General features: G+C 35.6%; 1 long non-coding RNA gene across 1 annotated transcript in view; it reads left to right on the top strand.

Annotated features, from left to right (window-relative positions):
• The first annotated feature begins 6,118 nt into the window (after positions 1–6,118).
• LOC141378672 (uncharacterized) overlaps positions 6,119–16,453 on the top strand; it is a 107,808-nt gene continuing 97,473 nt past the window's right edge. Inside the window, exon 1 of the long non-coding RNA XR_012393844.1 lies at positions 6,119–6,221. This is a non-coding gene — a long non-coding RNA (uncharacterized lncRNA). The remainder of the gene's footprint in view (positions 6,222–16,453) is intronic.

Genomic DNA, 16,453 nt, shown 5'->3' on the forward strand with positions numbered 1-16,453 from the left:
ATATATATATATATATATACACACACACACACACACACACACATTCATCGGCCACTATATTAGGTACACCTGTCCAACTGCTCGTTAACGCAAATTTCTGATCAGCCAATCACATGGCAGCAACTCAATGCATTTGGGCATGTTGACATGGTCAAGACGATCTGCTGCAGTTAAAACCGATCATCGGAATGAGGAAGAAAGGTGATTTAGGTGACTTTCAACGTGGCATGGTTGTTGGTGCCAGACTGGCTGGTTTGAGTTTACAGAGAAGGGTCCGAAAAAGAGAAAATATTCAGCGAGCGGCAGTTTTGTGTGAGCAAATGCCTTGTTGATGCCAGAGGTCAGAGGAGAATGGTTTGAACCTTGAGACGGACGGGCTACAGTAGCAGAAGACCACACCAGGTGCCGCTCCTGTCAGCTAAGAACAGCAAACTGAGGAACAGGAAACTGTATCAACAGTTCAGGCTGGTGATGGTGCTGCAATGGTGTGGGGGATATTTTCTTGGGACATCTTGGGCCCATTAGTACCAATTGAACATTGTGTCAACGCTACAGCCTACCTGAGTAATGTTGCTAACCTTGTCCAAAGTGGCTGGTGAGTGTATATAATTGTATTATTATTATTTTTGTAATATATAAATAAATGGGTGTATTTTTAGCACATTAAAAAAAGTTGTAGGATTAACTTTTTAACAATATTTATTTACAGTGATATTTTATTCCTGTTTATGTAAAGCACTTTGAATTGCCACTGTTTATGAAATGATCTATATAAATAACTTGCCTTGCCTTTCCTACAGTAGAAAGCGATTAATCTTTCACTGTAATTACAAAGAAAAAATATAAAATGGCATGGAATAAAAGTGAATATGAAATAGAAAAACCAAAATAACATTAATAATCTCATTATTAACATTGTCGAAAATATCTTTAATTTGTTTCTTTTATTTTAAGATTAAATATTAGATTAGATAGATTAGATTAAGATAGTCTACTCTTAGTCAATTTATTTCCAAACTATTTTATATTACCCAAGTTACAACATTATAGTAATAATAAATATAAACTATCAAAAATATGATCTTGTTATTTTAATAAACAATATGTGAGCTTTATTTATTTGTTTATTTATTTATTTATTCATTCATTTGTTTGTTCTTTTATTTATTTAATCATTCATTCATTTATTTGTTCTTTTATTTATTTATTTATTTATTTATCATTTTAATTTTAAAGTTATTTAATTCCCATTTTTGTTGTTTACTGTTTAGTTTTACTTTTTTATGCTTCAATAAAATAAAAAAACTAAAATATTTAAAATTTTTCTTTATACATTATATGCATAATATTCATTATATGCATAATATACATAATGTACATTTATATGCATGTACTGTATATACAGACCTTTACAGTATATTTATTTTTTATTTATTAAGTTTTTAGTTTAAAAAACTTTAATCTTGAAACTTTTTCCCAGACTGACTGTAAACAGTACATTACAGTTTAAATATATAGTTACTCCATATATAAAATACAGTCCTTTTCCCATATTTCTCATCACAGTGCAAATTTGAAAAATAATTATATAGATGAAGCCTTAACAATCCAGTATTATGAAATTTCACTTCATTATAACAGGCTTTGCAAATAAATTTATTTTGGCGGTTATTACAGTGTAAACCATTTACACAACTGCCAAACTGAATGGCACTGATCCAAGTGAAACTTGAGCCACGTCATGTCAGGATCTCGCTTACTAACAAGACATTGACAAAGATTAGGTTATGAATGTCCTGCCAGTCAGTTTCATTCGTCCTGTGCCTGTGGCAGTTCATCCATCATTCACTGTTGACTGTATTACAAGAAAGCAGCGTCTGTTCTGCTTGCCCAGCTATACTGCATTAAACAACTACAGTCGGGAGCTCCCGTGTTTGACACTTTAATGTTGTTTCCTCTTAATTGGAAAGGTCTATTTAGTATTCAACACAATAGACAGGATTGGACACACTGTGCCAAGAGTAATCATTAAAAAGTTTTGAGTCTTCACTGACCCGGGACAGTCTCTCAGTCAACCTGATGAACACAAACAGCTCTCAGCAACAACAACACATTCGATTACTGCTGCGTTTGTTATTAATGTGACTTCTTGAAACTACAAGATTTCGAGTTAATTGTAGATTCTTCGCAATTTGACAGAAGCCAGATTACTAATTGTTGTCTTGGTTGTGACACAGACTTGTGCTGATCAATTTAAAATAGAACATTTCTGTCGAAATGAGTTGTTTTTATAAATTTGGTAGTTATTATAAAGGTATTAAAGTGATTCCAAGACACCGCAATAACTTTCTAGCAGTAGGTCGCCTGTAACTTAATGTAAATCAATTGCAACAAAAATTCTGTATGTACATTTATAGCAGCACTTATCTTGCTGTATATGTATTTACAGTATTGTATATCTTTACTGTACTATATACTATCATTTTCACAATATACAGTAACATACTGTATAAATGTCTTACAGTAAAATTAAGTTCTTATTACAGTTCAGTTTGCCAGTAACTCACTGTAAATCAATTTACAGCAAAAAAACTGTGTTTACATTTACAGTAGCACCTATCTTGCTGCATATGTTTTTACAGTATTGTATATCTTTACTGTAAAATATAGTCATTTTCACTATGCAACTTTAAAATACAGTAACATACTGCATAACTGTCCTACATTAAATTCAGTTAACCTTACAGTTCAGTTTTCCAGTAACTTACCGTTAATCATTTACAGCAAAAATACTGTAATAACATACACAGCACCATTTATCTTGCTGTATACGTATTGTATATTTACTATGAAATATACAGTCATTTTCACCATGCAACTTTAAAATACAGTAACATACTGCATAACTGTCCTACAGTAAAATTCAGTTCATATTAATGTTCAGTTCACCAGTAACTTACCGGAAATCAATTACAGCAAAAATACTGTATTTACATTTACAACACAATTTACCTTGTTGTGTATGTAGTTACAGTATTTTTTATATTTACTGTAATATATACAGTCATTTTTACAATATGCTGTAACATACTGCATAAATGTTCTACAGTAAAATTCAGTTCATATTACAGTTCAGTTCACCAGTAGCTTACAGTAAATAAATAATGGCAAAATTATTGTATTTACAATTACAGCACCATTTATCTTGTTGTATATTTACAATATTCTTAAATGTATTGTGATAGTCATTTTCTCAATATACAGTAACATGCAGCATAAATGTCTTACAGTAAAATTCAGATCATATTACAGTTCAATTTGTCAGAAACTTACAGTAAATCAATTACAGCAAACATACTGTATTTACATTTACAGTGCAATTTACCTTGCTGTGTATGTATTTACAGTATTGTATATATTTACTGTAATATATACTGTCATTTTCACAATATACAATAACATACTGTATAAATGTTTTACAGTAAAATTAAGTTCATATTACTGTTCAGTTCACCAGTAGCTTACTGTAAATCACTTACAGCAAAAATACTGTATATACATCTACAGCACCATTTACCTTGTTGTGTATTTATAGTATAGTATATCTTAACTTTAAAATATACAGTCAGTTTCACAATGCAATTTTGAAATACAGTAAGATTCTGCATAACTGCCCTACAGAAAATTTCAGTTCATATTACAGTTCAGTTCGCCAGTAACTTAGTTACGGCTTAGTTACCTTAACGGCACAATTTACCTTACTGTTTATGTATTTACAGTACTGTATATTTCTACTGTAAAATATACAGTTATTTCTGCAATATACAGTAATATACTGCATAAGTGTCCTACAGTAAAAATTCAGTTCATATTACAGTTCAGGTGCCAGTAACTTACAGAAAAATCAATTACAGCAAAATACTGCATTTACATCTACAGCACCATTTACCTTGTTATGAATGTACTTGTAAACATTGTACATGTTTATAATACAGTTAGATACTGTTTAAATTACAAAAATTGTTGACAGTGTATGTGCATAATCATAAAAATTTACTTAAATCAACTTAATAGTTGCAACTTACAAAAGATTTTCCAAGTAACCAATAACTTTTTACAGAAGACAAGGAAGAATCTATACATTACATCTTATGTTCATATTCATTCATTCATTCATTCATTCTTTCATTCATTCATTTTCTTGTCGGCTTAGTCCCTTTATTAATCCGGGGTCGCTAAAGCGGAATGAACAGTTCATACTATAATGAATAAAAAACACTTGTTCCACTATAAAGAACAGTTCGGGGAAAGGAATGGTTGCATGTGGTTCTTCATTAGACCTTTATTCGTGTCTTTTCAGATGCTGTGCTAGTCTCTCTGTTTTCTTTTTCAAGTTATTTTAGCTTTCTTTAACTGTCATCTTCACCTAAAACTTTAACACCATTTGTGTTTAGCCTGGCAGGCCCTCATATTTCATCCAGATGTACAGGCATACTTCAGAGAAGGTCTTGTCATTTTCCCTTTTAAGCATCACCATGCTGTTCACACATGTTGTTCTACGGCTTGAAACTTGTTCACCATTGTCATAGATCTCTGACTGCAGAGTTAACGCCCGATCGGGGCTTTGTTCCCGCAGCCTCAAGACAGACCCAAATGATATTGTGTGAGCTTCAAAGCACTGTAAGCCGCTTCCAGGAAACAAGAACAGTGACATTAGCATTCAGCGTCTCGCCTCCCTCTCGCATGTAAAACGACTTCAAACACAGCGCCCCACCTGAGGGAGAGCCACCTCAGTAAATAACTCACACATTAGATGTGTTTAATAATGAATTCTTACTCCATACCTCCCACTCTGTTGAATGGGGAAAGCTGCTGGAGCCGTATCAAAAGAAAAGCGGCTGTCTCATTAGCGTAGCCTCCTCTCAGCTCCGAGACTGAGCACTCATTTGGCTTGTCAGTGCTTCTTGTAGCACAATGATTCGTAAGCCTTGAAAACCAAAGCGCTGCGAGCACGCGTGATTCATGCAAGGACATCTCTAATTGGTTTGATTTCCCTCCTCTAATGTTTCGCTAATATGCTAATCAGTTAGCTTGGTGGCCTCTCTTGACTTTAAATAGAGCACACAGTGTTTAAATGTTGTAAACAACTGACAGTCAGGACATCAGATGAGGCACAGATCTAAAATGAGATCTTAATTGATTTGAAAAACATTCACAGTCGCCATATATTTCAGCTGTTTTGTCAACAGTTTTGCTAACCGCTAATACACTCTCAAAAAGCTAGCAAAAGCTCTACAAAGTCTGTGTTAGGAGTGACACCTTTTCAAACGATATACTTTTGTACCAAAAGGTCCAGAGTTACCTTTAAGGTTAAATGTGTTGCATGTAAGTTTTTGACACTTGTAAAGCATAAAAATGCCGTAATATGTTTGCAGATATTTAAGAAACTTCCTAAGCAAATCTTCTTGTTTTTCTGAAAAACAATGCTGAAGTGAGTTATTCTGCTTTGAAAATGTGTGTTATGTGTCAAAACGTCTGCCTTTGTTTTGTCATGTAACCCACCCAATGCCAGTTTAGACAGCCATATTTCAGCACCCCAAGTTGCCTTGGTGAGAAAAAGTATATTTTCTTCGGGAAGGCTTTCAAAGTAAGCATCATGCAGGGCCGGAGTGGGACCCCTTTTAGCCCTGGAGTTTCAAGCCTTAGACCGGCCCACCTCAGTTCACGACTGACTAAATTAAAATAACGTCATTTCCTATTCAGTGTCTAATGACACTATCATGTTTTTTTTTTTAAGAAAACAGCTGCTTTAGAACGGCAAATGTTCAATAACCCTAACAGTATTATATGTCTTAACAATAAAAGTGAAAAATAATAATAATAATAATAATAATAATAATAACAATAACAATAATAATAATAATAATAATAATTACACAGGTGAGGTTCGAATTCGGGTAGGTAACACAACGTGCTGACCACTGGACCACAACGACACTGTCATGTTGGAATAAAAAATAAATGCAGCTCTGTTACCAGCAAGATCCTTCACCATAGTATTACTTTCTATTGATGGCTTAATCTTTTTCTCCCCTTTTTACATGCAAACTCCACACAGAAACGTCAACTGAGCCGAGGATCGAACCAGCGACCCAGCGATCTTCTTGCTGTGAGGCGAACATGCTACCCACTGCACCACTGCATCGCAATGGCAATATACAGTATGTCATGTAAAAAAGCATTCAAACTCACATTATTAGCAATTAAAACTAAATAAAGCACATGAGGTGTACCTGAGGTGATCATTTTTAGTTTATCTTGTTGTTCAGCTGTAAGAAATAGCTGTTTCTAAAATATAAAATGGAGAATTCTTTCTATCATGTGCTGTTGCCGTTGTTGTCGTCAATCTGGCAACCTGCGTTTGCTTGTGTTTTGAACCAGGCATGCAATACCTAGTTCAACCACTGGGTGTCAAACTTACATACTGCTCCTTTAAATGCACATTTTAATACCTAAAAATGACAAACGTGTACCTTATAGTATCTTAAAAATACAACATTTCACCTTTAAGGTACAACCGTGTACTTTTTGAAAAGATACCGCTCTATTTCTATGAGTGTAGCTGTACAAAACAGCAAATATCTTAATTTTGCCAGCTATATTAGTTCAATGTAATGTCTTGACCATAAACAATGGATAGTAGGACAAACAGTTTTAACATTTATGCCACTTTAAATCTAGAGGCTTGAGATTTCTCAGTAAACAGTACATTCCCATAATATCTGTCAGATTTTATGAGCGGTATTCAGAAAACAAATTGCTCACTGCAGCTTTAACGCTGAGAGCCGTATTGAATCACGATTATGGCTGTGTCTTGGGCTGTGTCTATCTCTCCTCGTCTAACACAAAAATACATCTCTGTTATGTCAATACATGTCATGGTTCGTGCAGTCTATCTGGATCCAAAATTTACTCTCCCAGCATCAAATGTGAGTTAAAATTGACTTTGGCCAGTAAATAAATCAGATTTACTCAGCAGGTGGTCTGCCACTTCATAAGGAGCAGCAACATAATACATGCTTTAAATTGAATTGTAAGAGCGATACCTTGACCCTCGATGATCCAATACACATAAAATCCAGTTATTAAAGAAAACAGCTGGCGTGTCATATCACAATTTAGAGCAAATATAGATGTTTATTTACGTTTATTTTCTTCCAAACTCATGAACTAACACTTTTTTAATCCATTCCACATACACACAAAAAGATTCTTGAATTAATGAAGGGCTAAATGCACAGATCTCTGCTTTGGACATTTGGACATGTCTAATATCACTAATATTGCCACAGCCATGTCACCATGCACCCAAGAGAGGTTGCAAACTGATGCAGGGCTGAGCCTGGTCAGTACCTGGATGGGAGACCACATGCTAAAATCTAGGTTGCTGTTGGAAGTGGTGTTAGAAAGGCCAGCAGGGGGCGCTCAACTTGCGGTCTGTGTGAGTCCTAATACCCCAATAAAGTGAAGGTGACACTATACTGTCAGTGAGTGCCATTTTTCGGATGAGATGTTAAACCCAGAGAGAGTAGGGGTGTAACCCCAGTGTCCTGGCCATATTCATCAGCCCTTACCGATCATGGCCTCCCAATCATCCTCATCCATCGAGTTGGCTCTATCACTTTCTCTCCACTCCCCCAATAGCTGTTGTGTGGTGAGCACACTGATGCTGTTGTCCTGTGGCTGCCGTCACATCATCCAAATGTATGCTGCACACTGGTGGTGGTGTGGTGTGGAGAGACCGCCCTCATGATTGTGTATCGCTTTGGGTGTTTGGCCATACACAAAAAAAAGTGCTAAATAAATACACATTACATTAATATGTGTGCACCTTAAAAAGCAATTAGTTGATTTTACTTTAAAAAGAGAGTAAACTCATTTCCTTATAATTATTAAGTAAACAAACTATAGTTCTAAAAGTTATGTAATGTCAATGGGTTTACTTGTTTTAAAGTAAAATCAACTTGTTGGTTTTTACAGCAGAGGGTTTACACACTTTTTTTAGGTAAAGTAACTAATCGATTTTACAGTTTGACAAAAACAAGAACCTTTCATATTTTGCATTCAATATAGAGACAATAGTATGCAAATTTCAGTGGTGTACAGTAACTAATTACAAATTCTCAAACTACTGTAATTAAGTAGTTTTTCACAGAAATTGTAATTTACTAAGTAGTTTTAAAAATGTGCACTTTTACTTTTCCTTGAGTACATTTTTAGTACAGTATCTGTACTTTTTCTCCACTTTCCTACAACCTGCAGTCACTACTTGATTTTTCCTTGTCCATGGAGATTAGAAAAATCGTTCCTGTGATTCCTGCCCAATCAAATCACACATACTGTAGAAAGTAAATCAAATCTTAATAAACTACCTTAAGACATGTGATTTACAATGTTTGTGATTTAGCAAACTGTTTGGAAGCATCAAAAATGTCCAAAATCTTTATACACAGTGACCCAAAGACTGTTTAGATCAGGAGTTGCCAATCCTGTTCCTGGAGATCTACCTTCCTGCAGATTTCAGTTGCAACCCTTATCAAACACACCTGTCTGTAATTATCAAGTGGATTTCAGGTCCTAATTAATTGGTTCAGGTGGGTTTGATCAGGGAAGGAGCTAAACTGTAGAGGAAGGTAGATCTCCAGGAACAGGATTGAGCACCCCTGGTTTAGATGAATGTCACTGATGAGAAGATGACAGTTGTTTACTGAATGAAGACCAAAATGGCCTTAAACACCCAGCAGATACAAGGCGTCAACATGACGTCAGACTGACATTTTACCCTAACGTCATGGGAATGTTACATTTTGTTTGCAAATGAAAATCGGTTTGAAGTCAGAATTTAACATCAGGTTTTCCAACCTAAAACCAACCAAACATCAAGGTCTAATGATGTTCCAGCTTTACGTTGTGTGGATGTTTCACTATGACCTCTATCAGATGTTATATTTTGGTTGCCATACCTGACAAATAAATGTCAGTATTGGTCACTTTCTAACAACCTACAATTGACCAAATATCAACCTCATTTGACGTCGTCATTGGACATCAAAATAACGCTGTCCTTAGACGCTGGCTAGATGTTGAATTTTAACATCCAGGTGACGCAGTGGCGCAGTGGGTAGCACGTTCGCCTCACATCAAGAGGGTCGCTGGTTCGATCCTCGGCTCAGTTGGCGTTTCTGTGTGGAGTTTGCATGTTCTCCCTGCGTTCGCATGGGTTTCCTCCGGGTACTCCAGTTTCCCCCACAGTCCAAAGACATGCGGTACAGGTAAATTGGGTAGGCTAAATTGTCTGTAGTGTATGAGTGTGTGTGTGTGGATGTTTCCCAGAGATGGGTTGCGGCTGGAAGGGCATCCGCTGTGTAAAAACTTGCTGGATAAGTTGGCGGTTCATTCCGCTGTGGTGACCCCAGATTAATAAAGGGACTAAGCCTACAAAAAATGTATGAACAACCTAAATCCAACCAAATATTAACGTCTTATGATGTTGTGTGCCTGCTTGGCAATAACTAGATGCACTACAGAATGTTAGACATGCACAAATGTAAACACATCAGCTTTTAACAGTGTAATACTCAATACTTATACTCTTAAGTACTTTTAAAAGGGCTACTTTTTACTCATGCTTTGAGTAATATTTACAACTGATTTTACTCTACTTGCATACATTTTTAGTCAAGAAATGGTACTTTTAATTGAGTATGATTTTTCATTACTCGTAATCCACCACTGGCGATTTTAAAATCAGAATTTTCTAAGCACAACTGCTTGCTGACTAACACAGAATAAACTGCTGTCACATGACCAGCTCATTACCATCACCGCCAGTCCAGAGATTTGCCTCTGGGAGTCATGCTGACCAAAACAGACAAACACGGGATGTGGTTTGCGGAGATTACCCTGATAATAATGCAATCACGAATGTGCGAATCCCCTTTGCCAATTTGCATAAGAAAATTAGACTTTCAGAATGCTTCAGGGATAAAGTGTCCAGTTTGAAATAGTCAAAGCCAGTGTTATTTAACTATTATAATTGAACCAACTGTGCAGACCGACACGACGGATGACACAAGTGCGCTACAAGAACACATGTAAAGAGCATGGGCAGATCGATAAGCATTGCATACTGGGGATGGAGCATTTTTTACTACATGCATTGTTATCAGCAAGTGCAGTGCAACCACTAACTACACATTACACCAAAGGCCAGATTGCATCCCTAGTGTTACACTGCAAAGTCGGCACATTTATTCGACTGAGAGAGAATGAGGTGCAATGAGGCTGAAGCCCCCCTGGGTAAAAGACCTTTCTATATACTGTATATAATGTTGGGTTGACAGAGGGGGGAAACCAGGAACGTCTAAGCATCTTTCTTTTGTCCCATAAGGAAAATTATTTATGTATTTTATTTTCACTTGCGTGCAAGAGATGTGCTAATGAAATATTGGTGTATAATTAATGTTGTTTTTTTCTGAGTATGACTAACTCTGAAACTGCAAGCGAATTTTAGGGCCATAGTGTGATATATTGGAGAAAATTGTGAAGCAGAAAAACTAAAATACTATTTTTCTTTACTGTTGTGTTATTCATTTTATACATGCATTTATTAAGCAGACATAAATATAAAAAATAAATATGAAAAATAACTAAAAAATGCCTATAAGCATCCAGAATTAATTTTTGTTATATCGCTATTTGCATTGAAATAAAATTTATTAATTAATTTTCTTTTCGGCTTAGTCCCTTTATTAATCGAGTCGCCACTGCTGCATTGAAAAATGTATTAAATTTAAAAATAAAATTTCAAAAATAATTATAAACAACAACTAAATAAAAAAATAAATGTATTTTTGTTAAAACATTGTTACTTAAAAATATATATCTTATATATATATATTTATATGTCTTATAAACAGGGCTCAACATAAATATGTACACCCCATTTTGAAAATGAATAATTTCATACATTTTATTTTTTCTCAGTGAATATAGGTCATATATTTTGGTGCATTTTAACAATTGAGATGTATTTATTATATTTTATTCACCGAACATCTTTAGAAATAAAACGATTATACATTCACATTTACTACAAAACTTCAACAAAATGTTTATCTAAAATTTTTTTTTTTAAATACATAGAATTAAAAAATTAAAAAAACATATATGGTGACCCCGCAGTGTCTTTTCTCAAGGTATAAACCAAAATACAAACCACTGAGAAGTAACAAGAAAATGTTATTTATTTACAGAAAATAAGGAGCAAAATAACATCAAGAAGGGTTAAGTCAAAATAAACGATAATAAACCAAACTAACTAAATTAGAGAAAACTTCCCTGGAAAATAAATAAGTCTAAATAAATAAATAAAATAAAACACAGAAAATGTACCTCCCGACTAAAAACACAAGGGAAAACGAAAATAATAAACAAGGCACCAAACATCTCTACCATAACCAGTTGAAGTCATAATTATTAGCCCCTCTTTGAATTATGTTTAGAATTATGTTTAACAGAGCAAGGAAATTTTCACAGTACGTCTGATAATATTTTTTCTTCTGGAGAAAGTCTTATTTGTTTAATTTCAGCTAGAATAAAAGCAGTTTACAATTTTTTCAAAGTCATTAAAAGGACAAAATTATTAGCCCTTTTAAGCTATTTTTTTGACAGTCTACAGAACAAACCATCATTATACAATAACTTGCCTAATTACCCTAACCTTTCTAGTTAGCCTAATTAACCTAGTTAAGCCTTTTATTGTCACTTTAAGCTGTATAGAAGTGTCTTGAAAATATATATAGTAAAATTAATATCGTGGGGGGTTAATAATTCTGATTGCAACAATATATTTATATAAAAAAATCTTTTTACCTTTTAGGGGAAAACGTTCATCCCTGTTTCATATCATTACAAATTCAAGCCTAGACAGATGCATGATAATTCTTTCAAGTTGACTTTTATCACTGAAACGCTCTGTCCTCTTGGTTGAGTGTGTTTGGGAAATGATAACTCCACTGTCAGCTCGCATCAATCACGGATATTCATTTCTGAAATGAACTGTAAAGAGAGTTTTCGGACTAGTGGTCAGGAACAGCGGGGTGACAGAAAGGCTGTGGTTTTCTCAAGCATGCAGAGACAGAAAGACGAGGAAATGAGAAGACACATCAGACCTGTCTCTCGCTGCTCTGTGATCAGCCAGATATGATGCTAAGACCTTAATATATATGTGCAGTTCGGTGAAACAGTCTTAGAACACTATTACATTTCTGTTTTTGTTGTATATAGTAATATATTGTACATCTTCATTAGAATACAACCAGAAAATACAGTTTATAGAGTGTGTGCGCCTGTGTGTGTAATTGTTTAAGACACCTGAAAGACAATGTTGAAGAGTGATGGAAAAAAGAGTGCTTGCAGCATGCTGGAGTCTGTGTTCTGGATTAGATTTGCATTTCTGCCAGAAGTGTGTCTGTCTGAAGTGAGTACAGGCATCAGGAAAGTGTCTGATGGTTTTATTCTTCTGTGTGATAATGTTGAAAAACACATTGCAAATATGAATCATATTATGAGAGAAATCTGCTGAAGAAACACACACAGTCATGAAATGGCCTACACAGAGTCCAGACCTGAATATTACTAAGGTGGTATGGCATCACAGAGAATTGAAGATAAAGTAGTGACTTTCTTCCTGTGAGGCGACAGTGCTACAAGTGCATTCGGAAATTATTCATAGCGCTTCACTTTTTCCATGTTTTTTATGTTACAGCCTTATTCCAAAATGGATTCAATCTACAGTATTTATTTCCTCAAAATTCTACACATAATCCCCCACATAATGACAATGTGAATATTTTTTTTTTTTTTGAAATTGTTGCAAATTTATTAAAAAATAAAATGTTGAAAAATCACATGTACATCAGTATTCACAGCCTTTGCCGTGAAGGTCTACATTGAGCTACATTCTGTTTCCACTGATCATTATTGAGATGTTTCAGCAGCTTCAATGGAGTTCAACTGTGGTAAATTCCGTTAATTGGACATGATTTGAAAAGGCAAACACCTGTCTCTATATGGTCCTAGGGTTGACAGTGCATGGCAAAGCACAAAACCAAGCATGAAGACAGGATTGTCTCGAGGTACAAGGCTGCGGAAGGTTACAGAATTTCTGATGTTCTGAAAACTCCAATGAGCACAGCGGCCTCCATCATCCGTAAGTGGAAGATGTTTGAAACCACCAGTACTCTTCCTAGATCTGGCCGGCCATCTAAGTGATTGGGGGAGAAGGGCCTTAGTCAGGGAGGTGATCAATAACCTGATGGTCACTCTGTTTTGACTGTAATTGCAGTCAAAGATGCATCAAATAAAGTATTGAACAAAGGCTGTAAATTCTTATGTGCATGTGAGTTTTCAGGTTTTTTATTTTTAATAAAAAATAAAACAATTTGCTACAATTTCTAAACTCTATGTTCACATTGTCATTATGGGGTATTGTGTGTAGATTTTTTATTTAATCCATTTTGGAATAAGGCTGTAACATAAAAAAAAATGTGGAAAAAGTGAAGCGCTATGAATACTTTCCCGATGCACTGTAGCCACTGTTTTTGTATACTTTGATTAATACAGTTTATGAAAATAATATTTGTTTACACTATAGAGTTAATAAAGTGGTTGGATGGTTGTGGGTTGCTTTCGGTGGATCTCAGATCATGTGATTGACGGCTCGATCCTGCCCTCGTACCAGTAGACATGTCATCAAAGAACCAGAAGGGATGTTATTAAGGATTATGACATACATTAAGACATGACTTCACACAATAATTATTATTCTGATGACGATGTTTATAGGTAACTTACAACAAATGCTCACTGGGGAAATTTATTTAGGATTTACTGCTTTCATCTAGTTGACAGGAAAATAGATGAAGGGAACACACGGGTAAAAATACTGTATCCCAAAATGAAAAGTGTACAACTTGACCTTCCACTGACAGTGTGAAGAACAAACTGAATTTTAAATGGATTCACTGTTTAATCATGCAGTCAGGTTTGTACCAACCTAAAAAAATGTTTTGAGATGTTGTGATGTAAATAGATGACATTTGCTGAACTAAACATGCAACGCATAACGTCCTGTTACATAAATCAGGCATACCATGTTACTAAAAACAGTAGGTATTATATTGTGTACAGTAAGCATTAAGCAGGAGACTACTGTTTTATTTTCAGCTATTTCTTTCTCTCTTTCAAACTACTCTGTTTCTCTCCTGACTCTGGAGAGCGCATTTGTGACACATGAAAAATGAGAATGCAAAATAAGTTCTTCAAACAGACACCTCAGCAGCGCTGGCAGAAGAAAAACAACTATGACTGTGACACCAAATCACATACCACTGCATTAATGTGTAGTTATTTATTATGCCAAGTTTTTTGACTTCTCACATTGGCTTTTTTTCTTGTATAAATAACTTACTTAATAACAGAAAAAATGTAATTAATCTCACAGTGAAGGCACAAGAGCAATTTAGCAATGGACAATTTAGTGTGATTATAAAAGCAATATATTCTGACTGTGCCCCTCTTACTGTTCAAACTGTCCGTTTATTAAAAGTTAACATTTAAAAAGTGTTATTTTACATCTCTGATGTGCTTCAGTAAATTCGAAGCACTCCATTACTTTCAGAGATCTTATTCCCGAATACTAAGAAGTAACTCAAACATTTGATTTTGGCAAACTTCATCTCGCACGGTACCACAAGGTAATGCCAATATGCTAATATACTCTACAGTGCAATGTGGACTGAATATTTCATTTCAGTCTGTTCATGTGAAAAGCTGTCCACATAAATTTGTCTTATAGCGTACACAGATGAGCCCAAACATAATGACCAACTGCCTAATATGCTATTATATGTCCTTATGTGCTCCTGAAACAGTGCAAACTTAAAGAATCATCGACTCTACAAGAGCCCTGATGTGTCTGGCATTGACATATTAACAACAGATACTTGAAGTCATGTATGGAAGCTGTTGGGGATTAGACTTGTTTGGCCAGCAACTTCCTCAGATGTTTAGTCAGACTGGCCAGCTTTTTTATTGTGTTTCTTGATTTCTAAACAATGTGTGCTAGGCCACTTCTACCAAGTAACAAAGTGCATACCTGGTCTGAAGCAATGTTTTTGGAAGGTGGAACATTTCGACTTTGCATTCACTTGAATAACTGAACTCATGGTCATTGTCTCCACCAGCCTGTAGTCAACACTTACCTGGGTAAACAGCACACACAAACTCATTGGATCAGGTAAGGAAAATTTACCAAAATCAATATAAGTAATTTTGTTTAGTTTATTATAATTTTTTTTTAAGTAATTGCATGTTTGTAATATTGTATTTGGTGACACGGTAGCTCAGTGGTTAGCACACACATACACTACGGCCAATTTAGTTTATTCAATTCACCTATAGCACATGTATTCGGACGGTGGGGGAAACTGGAGCACCCAGAGGAAACCCACACGAACATGGGGAGAACAGTCAAACTCCCCACAGAAATGCCAACTGGCCCAGCCGGAGCTCAAATCACCCCTAACACTACCCCTCACAGTGACATCACTAGCTCCATTGTGTTTTAGTTTTAAAATGCCGTTTTAGATCCACACTAGCATTTTAACTAGCGTTTCTGAACATATCTCCGTTCATACTACGCCACCAAAAACGTATATCATGTGACCGTTCGCTCACTCTGGGCATGCGCGTTCTAGTATGAAACACAAAGCATGCGTCACGCTCGGCATTTGGTTATTGTTAGTCAACAAACGCCGGTTGAACAATGAACGCGATGGCAAAGAAAGCAAGAGATGTATTTTTGTGGACAGACGACGAGGTCGAGTTGTTACTAAACGTAACGAATGAATAACTGCACAATGGCGCCTAAAACAGACAATAGTGCAAACAACGCTCCTATTTCTGTGTCCATGTTTTTGTTTACAGTGAAGGCTGGTCTGCTGTCTTCCGGTAGAGTTAAAGCCATGTGTTATAGTCATGTGATGAGGCTTGACGAATAAGGGAAGGATACGCAATGACATAATAGCCCCAATCAGGTAGCGAATCTCAGCAGCCTCAGCGTTTTCAGATGTCTCCGTTTTCCCTCATCCACACTGAGACGGAGCAGCAGCGTTTTAGAATGAAAATGCTCCGTTTTCAGCGCTCGAAGTGCGGTTTATTCATAAACTAATTTCGAGAGGATCACGTGCTAATAATCAACTCCTTATCAGCTCCGTAATCAGCCCTATTAGATGATTACGGAAGCATTATAAATAACCTGAGTTTTTCACTCCAGTTATCTTCATCTTGAAGTCCCCCCCCCCCCCCGCCCCCCCCTTTTCCACCCCTA

The sequence above is a fragment of the Danio rerio genome, chromosome 18 (assembly GCF_049306965.1).
Source record: "Danio rerio strain Tuebingen ecotype United States chromosome 18, GRCz12tu, whole genome shotgun sequence".
In the NCBI taxonomy this organism is placed as follows: Eukaryota; Metazoa; Chordata; class Actinopteri; order Cypriniformes; family Danionidae; genus Danio; species Danio rerio.